The sequence below is a fragment of the Schistocerca nitens genome, chromosome 12 (assembly GCF_023898315.1).
Source record: "Schistocerca nitens isolate TAMUIC-IGC-003100 chromosome 12, iqSchNite1.1, whole genome shotgun sequence".
NCBI classification, from domain to species: Eukaryota; Metazoa; Arthropoda; class Insecta; order Orthoptera; family Acrididae; genus Schistocerca; species Schistocerca nitens.
Genome location: NC_064625.1, coordinates 190,723,614 through 190,743,689, shown reverse-complemented (window position 1 = coordinate 190,743,689; position 20,076 = coordinate 190,723,614).

Sequence of the window (20,076 nt, the reverse complement as noted above, 5' to 3'; positions counted from 1 at the left end):
AGCAGACAGAAGTTGTACGAGGAGGGGCGTCCCTTACCTGAGGGATCGCTACTCAAGCTACCTGGCGAAGGGGCAAGTGTGGGAAATGTCCGCCGTGGCAAATGTCCGGCATTTATAACTACATCCGTTTGAACCTGCTTCTTGTACTGGAGTCGTGGTCTCTTTCTTCGATCTCCATCCCTCCTCTTCCCTCCACTGCCAAATTGTCGATCTGCGTCAGGATGTCTTGCAGCAATCGATGCCTTCTGTTAGTCAAGTTGTACCATACAACCGAGTACCTCCTCACGACTCCATCACCAACGGCCTCGTCGCAGTGGTAGCACCGGTTCGCGTCATATCAACCAAGTTAAGCGCTGTCGGGCTGGGCTAGCACTTGGATGGCTGACCATCCGGTCTGCCGAGCGCTGTTGGCAAGCGGGCCGCACTCAGCCCCTGTGAGGCAAACTGAGGAGCTACTCGACTGACAGGTAGCGGCTGCGGTCTCGGAAACTGACCTACGGCCGGGAGAGCGGTGTGCCGACCACGTGCATCCAGTGACACCAATGCGCTGAGGGTGACACGGCGGCCGGACGCTGCCGTTCGGTCTTCGTGGCCAATTCGAGAGGAGTTCGGTTTCGTTCATTACTTAATCCATCTACGCGCCTAAAGCATCCTTCTGCAGCACATTTCAAGGTTTCAAGAACTTACGTTCCCTTCCTGGTTCAAAATGGTTCAAATGGCTCTGAGTACTATGCGACTTAACTTCTGAGGTCATCAGTCCCCTAGAACTTAGAACTACTTAAACCCAACTAACCTAAGGACATCACACGCATCCATGCCCGAGGCAGGATTCGAACCTGCGACCGTAGCGGTCGCGCGGTTCCAGACTGTAGCGCCTAGAACCGCTCGGCCACTCCGGTTGAGAGTTGGGTTGACACGGTCGACATTTCCTTAACCCCAGCTGGTCGGAACGGAGGAGTTGCTTCTGTCGGACACAGAGAACCTGCTGGCTGTCCAGGACAGAGGAGGTGGAGTGATGTGTGGGCCCCAGCAGGTGTGTGGCGGCGGCGGCGGCATTCCAGAGAGGCAGCGGGCTGTGCGCCAGCTGAGCCGGCCTAATGGCGCTCGCACCGCCGCACCCTGACGGGATTAGCGCGGCGCCGCCCGCTACCTCCCGCCACACCGCTCCAGACCCACTGTGCTGCACTCACAAGGGAACCTCCCCATCGCACCGCCCTCAGATTCAGTTATAAGTTGGCACAGTGGATAGGCCTTGAAAAACTGAACACAGATCAATCGAGAAAACAGCAAGAAGTTTTGTCGAACTATGAAAAAAATTAGCAAAATATACGAACTGAGTAGTCCATGTGCAAGATAGGCAACATCAAGAGCAGTGTGAGCTCAGCAGCGCCGTGGTCCCGTGTTTAGCGTGCGGAACGAGAGGTCCTCGGTTCAAGCCTTCCCTCGAGTGAAAAGTTTAATTTTTTATTTTCAGACAATTATCAAAGTTCAGGCACTCACACATAATCAACTTCGCTCTCCAAAATTCCAGGACATGTTCAGATTTGCTTGGACATATGCAGGATTTGACGGTCTACACACGGAAAAATTTGGAAACGTTAAAAACATATGTTTTGACAGAGCAGTTTATGTGACAAACTCTTATGTTTTCATCACTTCTTTGGGAGTGATTATCACATCCGCAAGAAAACCTAAATCGAGCAAGGTAGAAGAATCTTTTTACCCATTCGCCAAGTGTACAAGTTAGTTGGGTCGACAACATATTCCTGTCATGTGACGCACATGACGTCACCAGTGTCGTATAGAATATATCAGACGTGTTTTTCTGTGGAGGAATCGGTTGATCTATGACCTTGCGATCAAATGTTTTCGGTTCCCATTGGAGAGGCACGTTCTTTCGTCTACTAATCGCACGGTTTTGCGGTGCGGTCGCAAAACACAGACACTAAACTTATTACAGTGAATGAGCGAACGGACAGATCATAACTTTGCGATAATAAAGAATATAAACTTTTCACTCCTGGGAAGACTTGAACCAAGGACCTCTCGTTCCTCAGCTGCTCACGCTATCCACGGGACCACGGCGCTCTTGAGCTCACATTATCCATGATGTTGCGTATCTTGCGCATGGACTACTCAGTTTGTATATTTTGCTTATTTTTTTTTTCATAGTTCCACACAACTTCTTCCTGTTTCCTCGATTGATCTGTGTTCAGTTTTTCAAGGCCTATCCACTGTGCCAACTTATAACCAAATCTGAGGGGGGTGCGATGGGGAGGTTCCCTTGTCAGTTACACATCCAGATAACCAGAGATTACTGGTTAAGTGTTTAACCGATACCAACCGAGACAGACAACATGCCTGTTCTCGGAGACTGCCGAACCAGCTGTGATCTTACAGACGAACCACTTGGCTGCCATCCAAGCTATACGCGATCCGAAGATCTTCGAAGTGCTTCGTGTGCCTTTTCGCAGTTGTTTACTACTATGCTGGTAATCAACACTATTGAAATAATGGAGTGATAGCATGCTGTTGAGAGATGTTTTCACACGAAATGCTTGTAAATTCACTATTTAGTTTTTCCAATACTAATAACAGAAGTTTATCGTTTTGGCATCTTCCGAACGCACCTCTCTTCAAATTCTAAAGGTGGCACAGGTAAAATACGGGGAGGGAAAGGCTATTTACAATTCGTACAGAAACCAGATAGCAGTTATAAGAGTCGAGGGACATGAAAGGGAAGCAGTGGCTGGGAAGGGAGTGAGACAGGGTTGTAGCCTCTCCCCGATGTTATTCAATATGTATATTGACGAAGCAGTAATGGAAACAAAAGAAAAATTCGGAGTAGGTATTAAAATCCATGGAGAAGATATAAAAACTTTGAGGTTCACTGATGACATTGTAATTATGTCAGAGACAGCAAAGGACTTGGAAAAGCAGTTGAACGGAATGGACAGTGTCTTGAAAGGAGGGTATAAGATGAACATCAACAAAAGCAAAACGAGGATAATGGAATGTAGTCGAATTAAGTCGTGTGATGGTGAGGGAATTAGATTAGGAAATGAGACACTTAAAGTAGTAAAGGCGTTTTGCTATTTGGGGAGCAAAATAACTGATGATGGTCGAAGTAGAGAGAATATAAAATGTAGATTGGCAATGGAAAGGAAAGCGTTTGTGACGAAGAGAAATCTGTTAACATCGAGTATAGATTTAAGTGTCAGGAAGTCTTTATTGAAAGTATTTGTATGGAGTGTAGGTATGTACGGAAGTGAAACGTGCACGACAAATGGTTTGGACAAGAAGAGAATAGAAGCTTTCGAAATGTGGTGCTACAGAATTATGCTGAAAGTGAGATGGGTAGATCACATAACTAATGAGGAGGTATTGAATAGAACTGGGGAGAAGAGGAGTTTGTGTCACAACTTGACTAGAAGAAGGGATCGGTTGGTAGGACATGTTTTGAGGCATCAAGGGATCACAAATTTAGCATTGGAGGGCAGCGTGGAGGGTAAAAATCGTAGAGGGAGGCCAAGAGATGAATACACTAAGCAGATTCAGAAGGATGTAGGTTGCAGTAGGTACTGGGAGATGAAGAGGATGATAGAGTAACATGGAGAGCTGCATGAAACCAGTCTCAGTACTGAAGATCACAACAACATCATTTTGGCATCTTCCGAACGCAGCAACGAATCGCGGGTAAGGGCCACACTTTATGCCGTCTTCGTAACGACGCCCGGTATGCCGAAGCTGCTGTGCGCGCGCCGTTTGCCTGCCGTGCGTGCCACCCGTGCTGCGCCACCTTCTTCGATGAAGCCTTCGATGGCCAGTGTTGGGCGCTTCCCTCTTCTCTGTCACCTCCTGCAGCTTAACCTCACGCTACCCGCAACTTTCCCAGTGGGTGCGAATCTTTCAGCACGTCGGCTTCGTGCGGCACCGCGTGAGCACCGCGGCCTCCAGTGGCTTCCAGAGGCCACTACTCCAGCCTCGACCTTCCCATGGAACTTCGTGGTACTACCTTTGTGTGCACTCGTGGCTCTCGAACTATGTACCGACTTGACAGAAAATCCTATCAAGTTCTGATCTTACGTTAAATCAGTAAGTGGCGCGAAACAGCATATCTATACACTCTGGGATGATGACGGCATTGAAACATAGGATGACACACGCGTAAAGCTGAAAAACTAAACACCTTTTTACAGAGCTATTCCACAGAGGAAGACCGCACTGCAGTTCCCTATCTAAATCCTCGAACAAACGAAAAAAATGGCTGACATAGAAATAACTGTCCAAGGAATAGAAAAGCAACTGAAATCACTCAACAGAGGAAAGTCCACTGGACCTGACGGGATACCAATTCGATTCTGCACAGAGTACGCGAAAGAACTTGCCCCCCCTTCTAACAGCCGTGCACCGCAAGTCTCTAGAGGAACGGAAGGTTCCAAATGATTGGAAAAGAGCACAGGTAGCCCCACTCTTCAAGAAGGGTCGTCAGCAGATCCGCGAAACTATAGACCTATATCTCCGACATCGACCTGTTGTACAATTTTAGAACATGTTTTTTGCTCGCGTATAATCTCTTTTCTGGAAACCCAGAATCTACTGTGTAGGATCAACATGGATTCCGGAAACAGCTATCGTGTGAGACCCAACTCGCTTTATTTGTTCATGAGACCCAGAAAATATTAGATACAGGCTCCCAGGTAGATCCCATTTTCCTTGACTTCCGGAAGGCGTTCGATACAGTTCCGCACTGTCGCCTGATAAACAAAGTAAGAGCCTACGGAATATCAGACCAGCTGTGTGGTTGGATTCAAGAGTTTTCAGCAAACAGAACACAGCATGTTGTTCTCAATGGACAGACGTCTACAGACGTTAAAGTAACCTCTGGCGTGCCACAGGGGAATGTTATGGGACCACTGCTTTTCACAATATATATAAATGACCTAGTAGATAGTGTCGAATGTTCCGTGCGGCTTTTCGCGGATGATGCTGTAGTATACAGAGAAGTTGCAGCATTAGAAAATTGCAGCGAAATGCAGGAAGATCTGCAGCGGATAGGCACTTGGTGCAGGGAGTGGCAACTGACCCTTAACATAGAAAGTAGGATCCTTTATTTATGATTATATGATAGCGGAACAAACAGTGGTAGCAGTTACTTCTGTAAAATACATCCGAGTATCCGTACGGAACGATTTCAAGTGGAATGATCATATAAAATTAATTGTTGGTAAGGCGGGTACCAGGTTGAGATTCATTGGGAGAGTCCATAGAAAATGTAGTCCATCAACAAAGGAGGTGGCTTACAAAACACTCGTTCGACCTATACTTGAGTATTGCTCATCAGTGTGGGATCTGTACCAGGTCTGGTTGACGGAGGAGATAGAGAAGATCCAAAGAAGAGCGGCGCGTTTCGTCACAGGGTTATTTGGTAACCGTGATAGCGTTACGGAGATGTTTAATACACTCAAGTGGCAGACTCTGCAAGAGAGACGCTCTGCATCGCGCTGTACCTTGCTGTCCAGGTTTCGAGAGGGTGCGCTTCTGGATGAGGTGTCAAATATTTTGCTTCCCCCTACTTATACCTCCCGAGGGATCACGAATGTAAAATTAGAGAGGATCGAGCGCGCACGGAGGCTTTCCGAGAGTCGTTCTTCTCGCGAGCCATACGCGAGTGGAACAGGAAAGGGAGGTAATGAGAGTGGCACGTAAAGTGCCCTCCGCCACACACCGTTGGGTGGCTTGCGGAGTATAAATGTAGATGTAGATGTAGATGTAGAAGGTGGCTTCTCCAACCCCACGTTCCTTATCTAAAATTTTTCAGTGCAGCATGCTGTGTGCCCTGCTCTTCCGGAAATACGCTGACAGAGTGGACGTACCATTTGTTCTGTATCTCACAAAGTGTGCTGAGGGTGGCGACCGTCAGCGTCAAGCACAAGCATGACATCGGCGAACAAGATTCTGACGCACCCTACAAATAAATACCCGTGATGTGTTACGAATAGCACCACAGGCAGCTACAATTGTGGCAACTGAGTCCAGCTCGGTATCCACTGGGGTCTCATAGACAAGTGACTTTACATATCCCCGTAGGGAATAATGAAGCGGGGCACACGTGAGGTGACGTCGCAGGCCATGGAATACGACCCCCTCCCCTCTTCCAATCCAAAGACCAAGAGGTACAGCATTCAGGTGGTTGCGACCATTCACGCTGAAGTGAGGCGAGGCTGCGTTCTCCAAGAACTCACACGGAACTGTGCACGAACGTCAAGTACACTAGGCCATTTAGAGGACCAGGTAGAAGATAGGACCCAATGAGATTGTCGCCAACACTGCCGGCCAAGGTATCATGTTGTTGTTGTTGTTGTGGTCTTCAATCCTGAGACTGGTTTGATGCAGCTCTCCAAGCTACCCTATCCTGTGCAAGCTTCTTCATCTCCCAGTACTTACTGCAACCTACATCCTTCTGAATCTGCTTAGTTTATTCATCTCTTGGTCTCCATCTACGATTTTTACCCTCCACGCTGCCCTCCAATGCTAAATTTGTGATCCCTTGATGCCTCAGAACATGTCCTACAAACCGGTCCCTTCTTCCTGTCAAGTTGTGCCAGAAGCTCCTCTTCTCCCCAATTCTATTCAATTACATGATCTACCCATCTAATCTTCACCATTCTTCTGTAGCACCACATTTCGAAAGCTTCTATTCTCTTCTTGTCCAAACTATTTATCGTCCATGTTTCACTTCCATACATGGCTACACTCCGTACAAATACTTTCAGAAACAACTTCCTGACACTTAAATCTACACTCTATGTTAACAAATTTCTCTTTTTCAGAAACGCTTTCCTTGCCATTGCCAGTCTACATTTTATATCCTCTCTACTTCGACCATCATCAGTTATTTTACTCCCCAAATAGCAAAACTCCTTTACTACTTTAAGTGTCTCATTTCCTAATCTAATTCCCTCAGCATCACCCGACTTAATTCGACTACATTCCATTATCCTCGTTTTCTTTCGCTCCCTGTATTTTACCCCTTCCACCTTCAGAATTTGAAAGAGAGCATTCCAGTCAACATTGTCAAAAGCTTTCTCTTTGTCTACAAATGGTAGACGCGTAGGTTTGCCTTTCCTTAACCTTTCTTTTATGAGAAGTCGTAAGGTCAGTATTGCCTCACGTGTTCCAACATTTCTACGGAAACCAAACTGATCTTCCCCGAGGTCGGCTTCTACCAGTTTTTCCATTCGTCTGTAAAGAATTCCCGTTAGTATTTTGCAGCTGTGACTTATTAAACTGATACTTCGGTAATTTTCACATCTGTCAACAGCTGCTTTCTTTGGGATTGGAATTATTATATTCTTCTTGAAGTCTGAGGGTATTTCGCCTGTCATGTAATGTAATGTACATGTAAATAAACAGCACAGTGCGTATAAACATTTACGCACGCTAGTTGTAAGTAAGCTGGAAAACAGTAATGCTAGGCAAAGCTGGCCCCCCCTACGCCACGTTGCCCACCTCAAATGGTTCGGTGGAGCATTCTGTATGTCTTCTTACAATTCTGCACGCTCTTACGGGAACACCGTGTATACGTACGTATTGCACTCGACTATACCTTAAAATACGTATCATCTTTAGATATTACACTTTCTGAATGAAATAATTTACTTATATGTGGTCACATGTATCGCATAAATCAAATGTAATATCAGATCGAGTTGTTTATTAATTACTTTTATCGGCAGCCGCCTGGTTCGTGACGACGAAGTGTATCCAGAACTGGAAAGAAAATAGTTAAAACTTGACGAGTCGTATTTCGTCTTTTCGAGCATCAACAACGCGCACTGATGCGACATTGTTGAATTGTCGAAACAGGAAAGGAAAATCCCATTATAGCAGAATATGATCACTTTTGGGAAGCAGAGATTTTACATGAGAATCATCAACATGTGTTCAATATTTAACCGAAATCTGAGCTGCTGTTAGTGACTTGCGTGAAGAAATTAATCCGCAAGAAAACAGTTTTTGATGTTCCTGAGCGACAGTCATAAATGTTTGTGAAAGAACACACCGCCATTTCACTGTTTTATTTTTTGTTTAATCACAACCCAGGTTTCGGCCTTTTTGTGACATTTTCAAGTACTTGATTTTATGCCTTTAACATATATTGCATTTCGTCGGGACCCAACATTTTCATTACTTTATGGTCGACTTTGTGCTTCACAACATGTTAAGTGTCCTGCAATATATGAAGACATAAAATCAAATAACAGAAAATGACGTAAAAGGCCGAAACCTTGTTTGTACTTAAGTAAACAGTAAGACGCTCAAATAGCTGTGTGTTCCTTTAAGGGGGGTAGGACGTCAAACGCGCCAACATGGAGCAGGAGAGGCGCCACGGGACATTCTAACGTCCACTGTCTATATTTTTACAAACAAATTCATAAAACTTTGTCAGCATGACCAGAAAGGATTCAGGATTCACACTCTTGGCGGTGGAAGTTCGAAAACATAACAAATTGGTTTCTTTATGTTTGAAATTTCATCATTTTTTCACTTACTATTGGCTGCGTTTGTTACTATAGGTACACTTTTCTTCATAAATAGAAGAGATCATTCGACGAATTTTGCACAGCTTACAAACCGTAGTTAAAGGAGTATGAAACTCTAGAATTTCTTTAGTTTACGAAAAAATGAATGAGCTGTTATATTTTAAACTTCATGTTTAGAAAAAACTCAAATTCTACAGTTTATTATCTGAATTTTTACCGCAGTTTTTAATAGATTTGGAAAATTCTAAATTTTCATACACCTGTGGTTATGGTTTGTGTGCTGTACAAAATTCATCGAAGAATCTCTGTTACTTATGATGAAAGGTGTACCTATAACAACACATGCTGGCAATAGTAAGTGAAAAAATGATGAAATTTGACGTGCAAGAAAAATTTATTTTGCTATGTTTTTGAAGTCCCACTGGTATGAGTGTGAATCCTGAATCCTTCCTGGCCATGCTGACAAAGATTTATGAATTTATTTGTAAAAGTATAGACAGCAGGAATTGAAATGTCCTGTGGTGCCTCTCCTGCTCCAAATCGGTCCGTTTGACGTCTGTAATGGTACTTGAATTACGCAACCATTACGGCACGTCACCTGAACCTCTCGATACCAGCAATATTCTACTGTGTTTCTGTAAAGTAGTTGACATATTTCTGAGACAACATTCAGATTTGATTTCATTAATGTAGAGGTACTTTGATACATCGATATGTTTGTATTGCAATGATATTATTCTTATATGTATTCTTTCTTTTGTCACAATGATCTTTGACGTACTTGTAACTCTGATTTTTGGGCGCGTAAGCAGTTAGTTGTTACAGAGTCGGACCTTGAAAAAGTCAAGTCTTGGACGTCATGTTGGAAAGACGCACATTTTAGTCAGCTTATCAAATGTGAACTTTAACAGTGACTGTGAGGAAGATGTTTTCAAGTATGTTTTGTATTGTGAAGTGATGTTTTGTGTGTTGCGTGATACTGCAATAAAAGCAATAAAAATGAAGTGTAACTTAAATTCGGAGCGCTGATTACTTTTTTTACATCACCATTGTGCTAACTTTCAAAGGTTTAATCTTCAAGAATGGTTTGTGAAGCGCATCTGTAAAACTTTTGAATATAGCAGAATAAAACCTAGGCCTCTTTGCATCCGAGCTTGGAATCGTAACCACCTAGATTTTCGACGATTGAGCCAAGATCTTACAACGAAAACAGCGTGGGAAACACGAAAAGATGAGTGCCTAGTTTATTCATTATCACATGAAATGACTTCAGAATGAGATTTTCACTCTGCAGCGGAGTGTGCGCTGACATGAAACTTCCTGGCAGATTAAAACTGTGTGCCGGACCGAGACTCGAACTCGAGACCTTTGCCTTTCGGGGGAAGTGCTCTACCAACTGAGCTACCCAAGCACGACTCACGCCCCGTCCTCACTGCTTGGTAGAGCACTTGCCCGCGAAAGGCAAAAGTCCCGAGTTTGAGTCTCGGTCCGGGAGACAGTTTCAATCTGCCAGGAAGTTTCATGAAATGACTTTATTAACTGTCCTCTAATGACACCTGCCACATAATAACTTTGTTGTTGCCCGAAAGTGCAGTATTTAGCAGCGTGAGCAACACCACAATCATTATTAAATTTTGACCTTTGTTGTGGTAGGGTTGTTAGAAGGTGCAATTCTGAATGGTGCGCAGTAGCTTCTCGTCCAAAGGGAGAGGTAGGTCTTAATGAACGGCAAGTGAATGGAAAAAACGGAGCAGCGAGAGAGAGCCCAGGGTTAGGACAACAGAGTATTCTGGGACTGAGGTCGTCCACTCGAGACGTCCTCTCCGAAATTTATTTCGCGACAGAAATGCGGCCACCGCAGGCGGCGCTGACCCCGCTCCGGTCCGCCATTGTTCCCGATTTCCTGGCCGCCGGAGAGGAGCGCAAAGTGGCTAGGGAGCAGGCGCGCGCAGAATGCGTGTGGCGTGCAGCCGACGGACGCTCAATGGCGACGGCAGGCAGCCCGCGTTCCCGGCATGCCGCGCGGCACGCCCCGCTCGTTACGCCGTCTCTTCGTGGCCGCCTGCCAGCCTACCTTACGTCTCGCCAACCGTATGTGATGATCCGAACGGAAACGTACAGTGGATATTCTTCTCATTCCATAGTGGATGCTGTCGAACTCCGTGACTCTTCCTTTATGGGGTTGTAGAAAAATATCCACTACCAGTCGCAATAAAAGGCTGTTTATTTCTGACACGACCGGTTTCGGGCTTGCAGGTGTAGAGATGGGCAAACTCGTTCATCCTTGGGAACTAGTTCACTGCTGATCGTTCTTTTCTGGGAACCGTTCATTTTTACTCGTTCACCGTTCACTTGTGCACGGTATATGGTTCTTATGAAAAAACTGAAAACTAGTAGTGTAGGTGACTGAAGGATGGAGGGCACCAAGAGGGGCACTTGCCTCCCTCCTGGAGTACAGAGTTTTTATTCGTTACACAGTTCTTACACACTTTTAGAAGTAATTTCTGTGATTTTGCAGAACCTTTCGTTTAGCCAACTGTAGCGTTGTGTGGCTGATCACAGGGAAATAATATAGGGTGGCGCACGGAAAACCGGCCCCGAGTACAGACTGCTCGCCAATTACGGACGATGTGTTGCCTGTTACGAGCAGATACAACAAACAGACAAACATGTAATAATTAGGCAGTGAAGAAATAACAAGCTAATGCAAGGAACAATGGCGAAACAATCGACGACGATGTGTAGAGAGCTGGAGAAGAGAACATGAAAATCTCACGCGACGCGCATGGGCTATAGCTCATGTAGTCTTGTAAACCTGTTGGTGGCTGTTTCCCAACTTAATAGACCACAAATGTGTTGTATAAAACTCTTCGTTTCGACTTCCACTACATAGTTATGCTACGTTGTAAGCAATAATCGTTCACACCCTGTATATACACTCCTGGAAATTGAAATAAGAACACCGTGAATTCATTGTCCCAGGAAGGGGAAACTTTATTGACACATTCCTGGGGTCAGATACATCACATGATCACACTGACAGAACCACAGGCACATAGACACAGGCAACAGAGCATGCACAATGTCGGCACTAGTACAGTGTATATCCACCTTTCGCAGCAATGCAGGCTGCTATTCTCCCATGGAGACGATCGTAGAGATGCTGGATGTAGTCCTGTGGAACGGCTTGCCATGCCATTTCCACCTGGCGCCTCAGTTGGACCAGCGTTCGTGCTGGACGTGCAGACCGCGTGAGACGACGCTTCATCCAGTCCCAAACATGCTCAATGGGGGACAGATCCGGAGATCTTGCTGGCCAGGGTAGTTGACTTACACCTTCTAGAGCACGTTGGGTGGCACGGGATACATGCGGACGTGCATTGTCCTGTTGGAACAGCAAGTTCCCTTGCCGGTCTAGGAATGGTAGAACGATGGGTTCGATGACGGTTTGGATGTACCGTGCACTATTCAGTGTCCCCTCGACGATCACCAGTGGTGTACGGCCAGTGTAGGAGATCGCTCCCCACACCATGATGCCGGGTGTTGGCCCTGTGTTCCTCGGTCGTATGCAGTCCTGATTGTGGCGCTCACCTGCACGGCGCCAAACACGCATACGACCATCATTGGCACCAAGGCAGAAGCGACTCTCATCGCTGAAGACGACACGTCTCCATTCGTCCCTCCATTCACGCCTGTCGCGACACCTCTGGAGGCGGGCTGCACGATGTTGGTGCGTGAGCGGAAGACGGCCTAACGGTGTGCGGGACCGTAGCCCAGCTTCATGGAGACGGTTGCGAATGGTCCTCGCCGATACCCCAGGAGCAACAGTGTCCCTAATTTGCTGGGAAGTGGCGGTGCGGTCCCCTACGGCACTGCGTAGGATCCTACGGTCTTGGCGTGCATCCGTGCGTCGCTGCGGTCCGGTCCCAGGTCGACGGGCACGTGCACCTTCCGCCGACCACTGGCAACAACATCGATGTACTGTGGAGACCTCACGCCCCACGTGTTGAGCAATTCGGCGGTACGTCCACCCGGCCTCCCGCATGCCCACTATACGCCCTCGCTCAAAGTCCGTCAACTGCACATACGGTTCACGTCCACGCTGTCGCGGCATGCTACCAGTGTTAAAGACTTCGACGGAGCTCCGTATGCCACGGCAAACTGGCTGACACTGACGGCGGCGGTGCACAAATGCTGCGCAGCTAGCGCCATTCGACGGCCAACACCGCGGTTCCTGGTGTGTCCGCTGTGCCGTGCGTGTGATCATTGCTTGTACAGCCCTCTCGCAGTGTCTGGAGCAAGTATGGTGGGTCTGACACACCGGTGTCAATGTGTTCTTTTTTCCATTTCCAGGAGTGTACTTCACGTTGTCTCTGAGTTCGTAGGCGAAGTAGAGACTTTAGGGAAGCATAAAATAAAATGTGGTTTTCTCATCATACTTGCGTCACACGCTTAGTAAAAATTAGGTTTTTATGTCGCATTATTGAAGTTAATGCAGCAATAATAATAATAATAATAATAAAGTTCGCAGTAACAAAGTTTTTGGTTTGAAAGCTCCTTCTGAACAAATGTTTTTGAGATAATAAGTAAATACGATTTTATGGCAATCTATGTCTTTTCAAATGGAGAGGCACCGCTTTTCCTACTGAGCCAAAATGACCCACAACCCACTTTTTTCTTTTCTTTTTTTCAAAGAAACCAAACTAGCAGGTAATGGAAATTGAAAACAACCAAACTTAAAAATAATTAGAGCCTTCCTAAATGTAATGTTTTGTATATGAAAGATACACGAAAATCGTTTTATATGAATTTTCTTACACTAAAAATTAAGCAAATTTTTGAAAGTTAGTTGCTAAATCAAGTCGATGAAACCAAAAAATATAAGACTATAAAAAAAAAACTTGCCTTGTTGTACGTATGTGTTCTGCTGTTCATCGATATAATGAAGTGAGATGATATGCCCTTTTGTTACCTGAAAAGACGTACCTATTACAAACAACGTAATTTTTATGTAATTTACGTAACTATAAAATACTTTTTGATTGCCGGTCGTGGACGAAAGTATAAGAACAGTTTGGAACACATGTAAAATGGGCGAGCGCAGTGAACGAAACGAACAACTGGATACTGAACTAACTAGGATCAGTCGGCAGTGGAACTGAGACAGGTGGTCATGCGAAGAACGACGAGTGCGGCCGAGGGAGGCCGAGACTGAGACGAGCACGCGACCGAGGCTGGAACGAGAACTGCCCAAGTGACCGCCGCGACCGAAGTTAACTATGAACCGATCGTTCCTCGTTCCCGGGAACTATAAGTAGACCGCCGCGACGGAAGTGAACTATGAACCAATCGTTCCTTGGAATTCGTTCCTTGGTCCTTTCGTTCATCTTGGTGAACCGTTCCTTAGCACCCGTTCGTTCGCGAACTACCCATCTCTGTTCAGGTGTTTATACATTGATGTACATGTTTGTACTGTTGGAGATGACTGAATAATACAAAAAAATTATTTGCTGGTGACTACACAGATGCAAGTGGGACAATTGTAAGTGCTAAGGCAGCATTTGAAGGAAACAGTTCTAGCTGTCATTTTTTAAATTTGTGATAGCTTTGAGTAATTTCATATATATAAGAACATTGTACTTCCCAGATCTAAGTTCTCCGTCAAACATGAGAATAAAAAAAAAATTCATAATTTGTGTCAAGAAATGTCGCTGCTTACAATAGCTTTTTCAATTTCTATATATGCAACACCTTTGCACTTCCTGCGGCTAAGTTCTTTGACCAGAGCCTACAAGTTTCTGTGTGAGCAACATTTTTACATCTGCTTCATCTAAGTTCTTTGACCAGAGCCCACATGTTTGTATGTAAAGATAGTGTATTCCACGTGTGCACGTCGTAATAACGTAATATGAAGCTATACTTGGTAAAACTGATATATGGCCGTGAAAATGACCGTAAGTGTGTAACTAAATGGCAAAACTATGACCACAGCATAACTGTAATAATGGTGCTTCATCTCTATGTAAGTACACACATATATTTTCGTCAAATGCTGCCTTACCACTTACAATTGTCCCACTTGTATCTGTGTAGTCACCACCAAATAATATTTTTGTATTTATACAGTGATCTCCAACAGTACAAACATGTACACGAATGTATAAAGACCTGAAGATGGGCGCAAGCACGAAACCGGTCGTGTCACAAATAAACAACCTTTTATTGTGACTGGTAGCGGATATTTTTTTCTACAACCCCCCCCCCCCCCCCAAAAAAAAAAGGTACACCTGGAAAGACGATGTCGAGTTTGATTTGATGAGTGCAGGTGCCACCTGGGGGGTAGTAGAGGTACTCGTAGTGGCGGCCTGCGTCTACCCTCCAGCAGGGAATGTTCCCAGCCGGAAGGCTGCGTGCGGTGCACACTCGTAAAGCGAGCAGGCAGCCGTGTCGTGCTTCCTACAGCCGACTCAGCGACTTTGGAGGGGGTCCAGTTGTGGCCTTCGCAGTGGCAGGACACGGGTTAGACGTGCAGCGTTAGCTGTGCAACGATGCACGTGTCAGTGGTCACGCGGACATTCTCACAAAAATCTGAGCACTGTGTGACTTAACATCTGAGGTCATCAGTCCCCTAGCTAGGCTAGGGCAGGATTCGTACCTGCGACCGTAGCAGGACTGAAGCGCCTAGGACCGCTCGGCCACCGCGGCCGGCGCCATTCTCACGCCCACGGACGACGTTCTGGGCGTCCGCGCACCACAGACGCTCGCCAAGGATCGTCGTCCTGTGAGGGCAGCAGCGGCTCATCTGCACAGCTTGTGAGCCCAGACGCGTCAACACAAACTGCCGCGAACAGATTATTAGCAACGTGACCACGGCTACGCACACCTCTAGTGCGCCTTTCAGTCAGGCCGCAGCATCGAGGTGCACGACCCGGGAGTGAACTTGCACGACACACACTGGCCCCGTCCCGAGCCTTATGTCCTGCGGGCGACAAGCTACAGCTGTGCTTCAGCTAACCAGCGCTCGGTACGCGCGGAATGTTGTTGCAACCGCTCTTTTCGCGTTCTTGCAAGAGGAATCTAACACCTTGTTGCAACAGGATAATGCTCGCCCACACACCGCCCGTGAAGTGCAGTGCGCTCTGCGAGATGTGCAGCGTCTTCCCTGGCCAGCACGATCGCCGGACTTGTTTCTAGTCGAGCACTCTTGGGACTGATAGGACGAGAAGTGAGTCGCGCGAACCGCCGACTGACAACCCTTACAGAGCAGATTGAGGAGATGCGCGGTAACGTGTCTGAGGGCGGACTCAGGTGCTGCGTCGTCGCCCGTCAAGGCTACGGGTGTTCAGCATGGGTCGAGTCCCCTGGCACCTTAGAACCGCAGCTGCCACTGATGCGCATATATAATCATTTTGTGTACTCCCTACGCATTCTTTCAACAGTAACTCTTGTGTGAACTGAAAACCTGTACAACTGCTTACTAATTTTTTTTCCCTCTGCAGATATCTATTACTCACTGATGACTTTGTTTTATCTAAATACAAGTCCACCGGGGGCCGAACCCTGGGTTCGGTGTGGGGCGACGGAGGGGTGAAGTGGACTGCGGTAGTCGTCGTGGGGTTGTGGACCACTGCGGCTGCGGCGGGGACGGAGCCTCTCCGTCGTTTCTACGTCCCCTGTTAACATACAATACAATACAATACAATACCATCCCTAGTGGAGTGGCCACAGAACACAGGTTAAAAACTAAACCCGTCTAAAGCGCAAATGATCTTAGTCGTTCACAAATGACTTACTAACCTACAGTTCAGAGAATCTCTGCACAGATAACTTCTTCTGGAAAAAAAATTGGAAAAAGTTCTGAACCATTACGTAAACTAGACTGGACAAACAACTTTACTCTGTAATGCATCAGCGTCTCTTCATCCAATACGGAAATATAAAAAAGTGTGTCTTTACGAGCTTAAAAAGAACATCGTAGAAACACTAACGCTCCCCATACTTGATTATGGTGACACTATTCTCCAAGATCTTTCGTAAGGAAACTGCCGCAGGGTCGTACTGCCGATCAGTGGTTGTGTTCGGTGGGTTTGTGAGGCGCACTTCTTCCCTCATATCACTCCTGACTGCGAACAGTTATCGGAGCCAAGTGCCGATAACCGTAGAGCCTATCATAACCTATGTTTGCTCTTTCGGCTTCTAAATGATTGCACTCCTTCTTATTTGTCTTCACGTCTTGCAGTACTGTCACAGCGGAAATACACATTCTCAACAAAGTAAAATCCTCATTTGCCACGTTCTCCAAATCATTTTCCCGGTGGTGAAACAAAATGGTTCAAAATGGCTCTGAGCACTATGGGACTCAACATCTGTGGTCATAAGTCCCCTACAACTTAGAACTACTTAAACCTAACTAACCTAAGGACATCACACACATCCATGCCCGAGGCAGGATTCGAACCTGCGACCGTAGCGGTCGCGCGGTTGCAGACTGTAGGGCCTAGAACCGCTCGGCCACTCCGGCCAGCGACGGTGGAACAGTGTTCCTCGCAGTATTACGGAAACTGCAGACTTCAGCACGCAGCTGACCGGCCACCTTCTGCTCTCCCACGCAGCTCACTCTCGCCAACCTACAACTTCTGCCTCCCGCTTCACCGAGCGAGGTGGCGCAGTGGTTGCATTCGGGAGAGCGACGTTTCAAACCCGCGTCCGGCCAGCCTGCTTTAGGTTTTCCGTGATTCCCCTAAGTCGCTTCACGTAAATGCGGGGATGGCTCCTGTGAAAGGACGCGGCCGACTTCCTCCTCCAGCCTTCCCTAATCCGATCGGACCGTCGACCTTGCATTTTGGTGCCCTCCCCCATATCAACCGACCTGCCCTTGCCGGAAAAGTGCTCTGTTTATGATTTATTCTAACAGCCACTGTCATTGTCTTCTTCAGTTTTCTCCTCTTTCTTTATTGCTTCCGCTTGTGATGATATTACGCTGATGCAAAAGTTCTCAGCGTTTCTCAGCGTATTTACACAATACCATATAAGTAGCATTCACACAAGCTGGTTACAACATCTGTCAACTTCATCTGTAACATTATATGCTCACAATGTAAGGTTTATCTTTGTGTTTTAATTTTCATTATGTTATGTCTATTCTTTGAAAACAGTCATACTGTGAAATGAAAGCAATCTGTATATTGTAGTATCTCTGAGAGAGAACATCTCTGGCACTGTTGTATTTGTAAAAGTGCAATCTTTGTGTCATCTTCACATGTGGCAAATACTTTTTGGTGTGTGTGTGTGTGTGTGTGTGTGTGTGTGTGTGTGTGGTGCTTTGCACAATATGGCGATGTGTAATTCATATAAGTGCTGCATATATTTTGGAACATTTGAAAAATACGATCCTGCAACTTCGCAACAAAATTGCGCGGAATTTTCGATGAAAGTACCACAACCATTTAACCTCACGTATTTGTGTACTCTGTATTTCATCGTTTGGAGGTTAGTTAGGTTCACAAAGGGCGCTTGTAGCACTGTTTTCCTAACAACACACCAAGAATATTTCGCCACAGTGGAAGAATAAAAATCGAAGACTGACGATTATGTAAAGTGCAATCCTGTGAACAGCCGTCTGATGATGAAGTTGTCAGTTCGAAACCGGTTACGGCACTACTTACTTAAATAAACAGCAGTATTAATAGTGGCTGGTTGCTGTTTTCTTCTTTGTAAGAATCAACCTACATTAATTGTAGACAGCCGCGGTCTCACCGTGTCAGTTTTAGACAAAATAGCTTTAAGTGTGTGTTTAAAAGTTTGGTAACATGTGAACATTTTTTGAACTATCAAACCGCTGTAGAAATAACACCACTGGTCAGAATGACGTCAAATTTCAACGGAATGTTATTAGAGAAGTCCATATCACATACAATGGGAAAAATCGGTTTTTAATTTTCCTGAGGCCAAAAACCGCATACAAAGCAACAATCAAAATCAAATCGGATTAATAATTTCCATATGACTGGCGCAAAACATGTTCAATATGCTGTCCACCGTTTTCTGCAACAAGTCGAAATCGAGAAACAGCATGTTCCATAACTAATCGAACTGTTTCCCGGGTCACGTTTAGAATGTGTTGCGCAATGCGCGCCTTCAATGCAGCTAAGTTTGCAATCGGAACGCTGATGTTTCAGACAGCCCCACAGCCAGAAGTCACACGGATTAACGTCCGGTGTTAGGGACGGCCAGGCTGTAGGGAAATGGCGGCTGGTAATTCTAGCATTCCCGAAACGGCGCTTCACCAGCTGCTTAACTGGATTTGCAATGTGCGAAGGTGCGCCATCTTGCATAAAAATGATCCCCTCGACACATCCACGCTGTTGGAGAGCTGGAATGACGTGGTTGTGCAAAAGACACTCATAGCTGTTACCAGTGACGGTAAGGTAGCAGGACCTGAAGCAACTGTCTCTTCGAAAAAAAAAACAGCGCTATGACAAGTGATGCCATAAACGTGCACAACACAGTAACCTTTACAGGATGAAGTGGTACTGGTTGATTTACGTGTGGATTTTCCGTTGCCCATATTCGACAATTCCGTGTATTGACCTATCCTGTCAGATGGAACTGGTCTTCGTCAGTCCTCTAAATCTTCCACTGCCAATCATTGTCCACTTCCATGCGAGCAAGAAATTCCAAAGCAAAGATCTCTCTTGCTGGCAGGTCAACAGGAAGCAACTCGAGCACGTGGGTAATTTTCAGTGGATAGCAAAGAAGGACGTTTCGTAGCATTTTACGCACCGTGCTCACAGATATGTCCAATGTTCGGGCAATTCTGCGTGCATTGCACGTTTGCACACCACCACCCGTCTCCTCCTGCATTGCTTCCACTGCCGGTGAATAAATAGGTTTCGTCCCTCTACCAGGTTGCACACCAGAAGAACCCGCCTTTTCGAATTTCCGAATCATTTTGTCCAGACCCACGGCAGTCATCGGACCAACGCCTTTTTTCAAACCCTTCAGTGTCCGGCACTTCAGCAGAGCGACGTGTGCACCGTCATCGTTCTAGTAATACAGCTTTACAAACAGAGCGCGATCCTGCATTGAGACATGGCGAACGTCGCAGACGGGAAAGGAGGAAAAGCCGTGTACCCGGCGTGTTTATACAGACTTCAGTGGGTCGTGCGCATGGCAGGTGTGTTCATTTACGTATTCTGACACATACAGCGCCATCTATTAACCAATCTCTACACTATTTTGTTTTGTTCTGCCATACGTTTTGCACCTTCCCCGATAATATTCCGTTGCAATTTAACGTCATTCTGACCAGTGGTCTTATTTCTACAGCGTTTTGAAAGTTTTAGAGGGGTAGGACATCAAACAGGCCGACTTGGAGCAGGAGAGGCATCACAGGACATTTTAATTTCCAGCGTCTATACTTTTACAAATAAATTAATAAAACTTTGTCACCATCGCCAGGAACGATTCAGGATTCATACTCATTGCAGTGTAAGTTCGAAAACATAACAAAATAATTTTCTTTACGTGT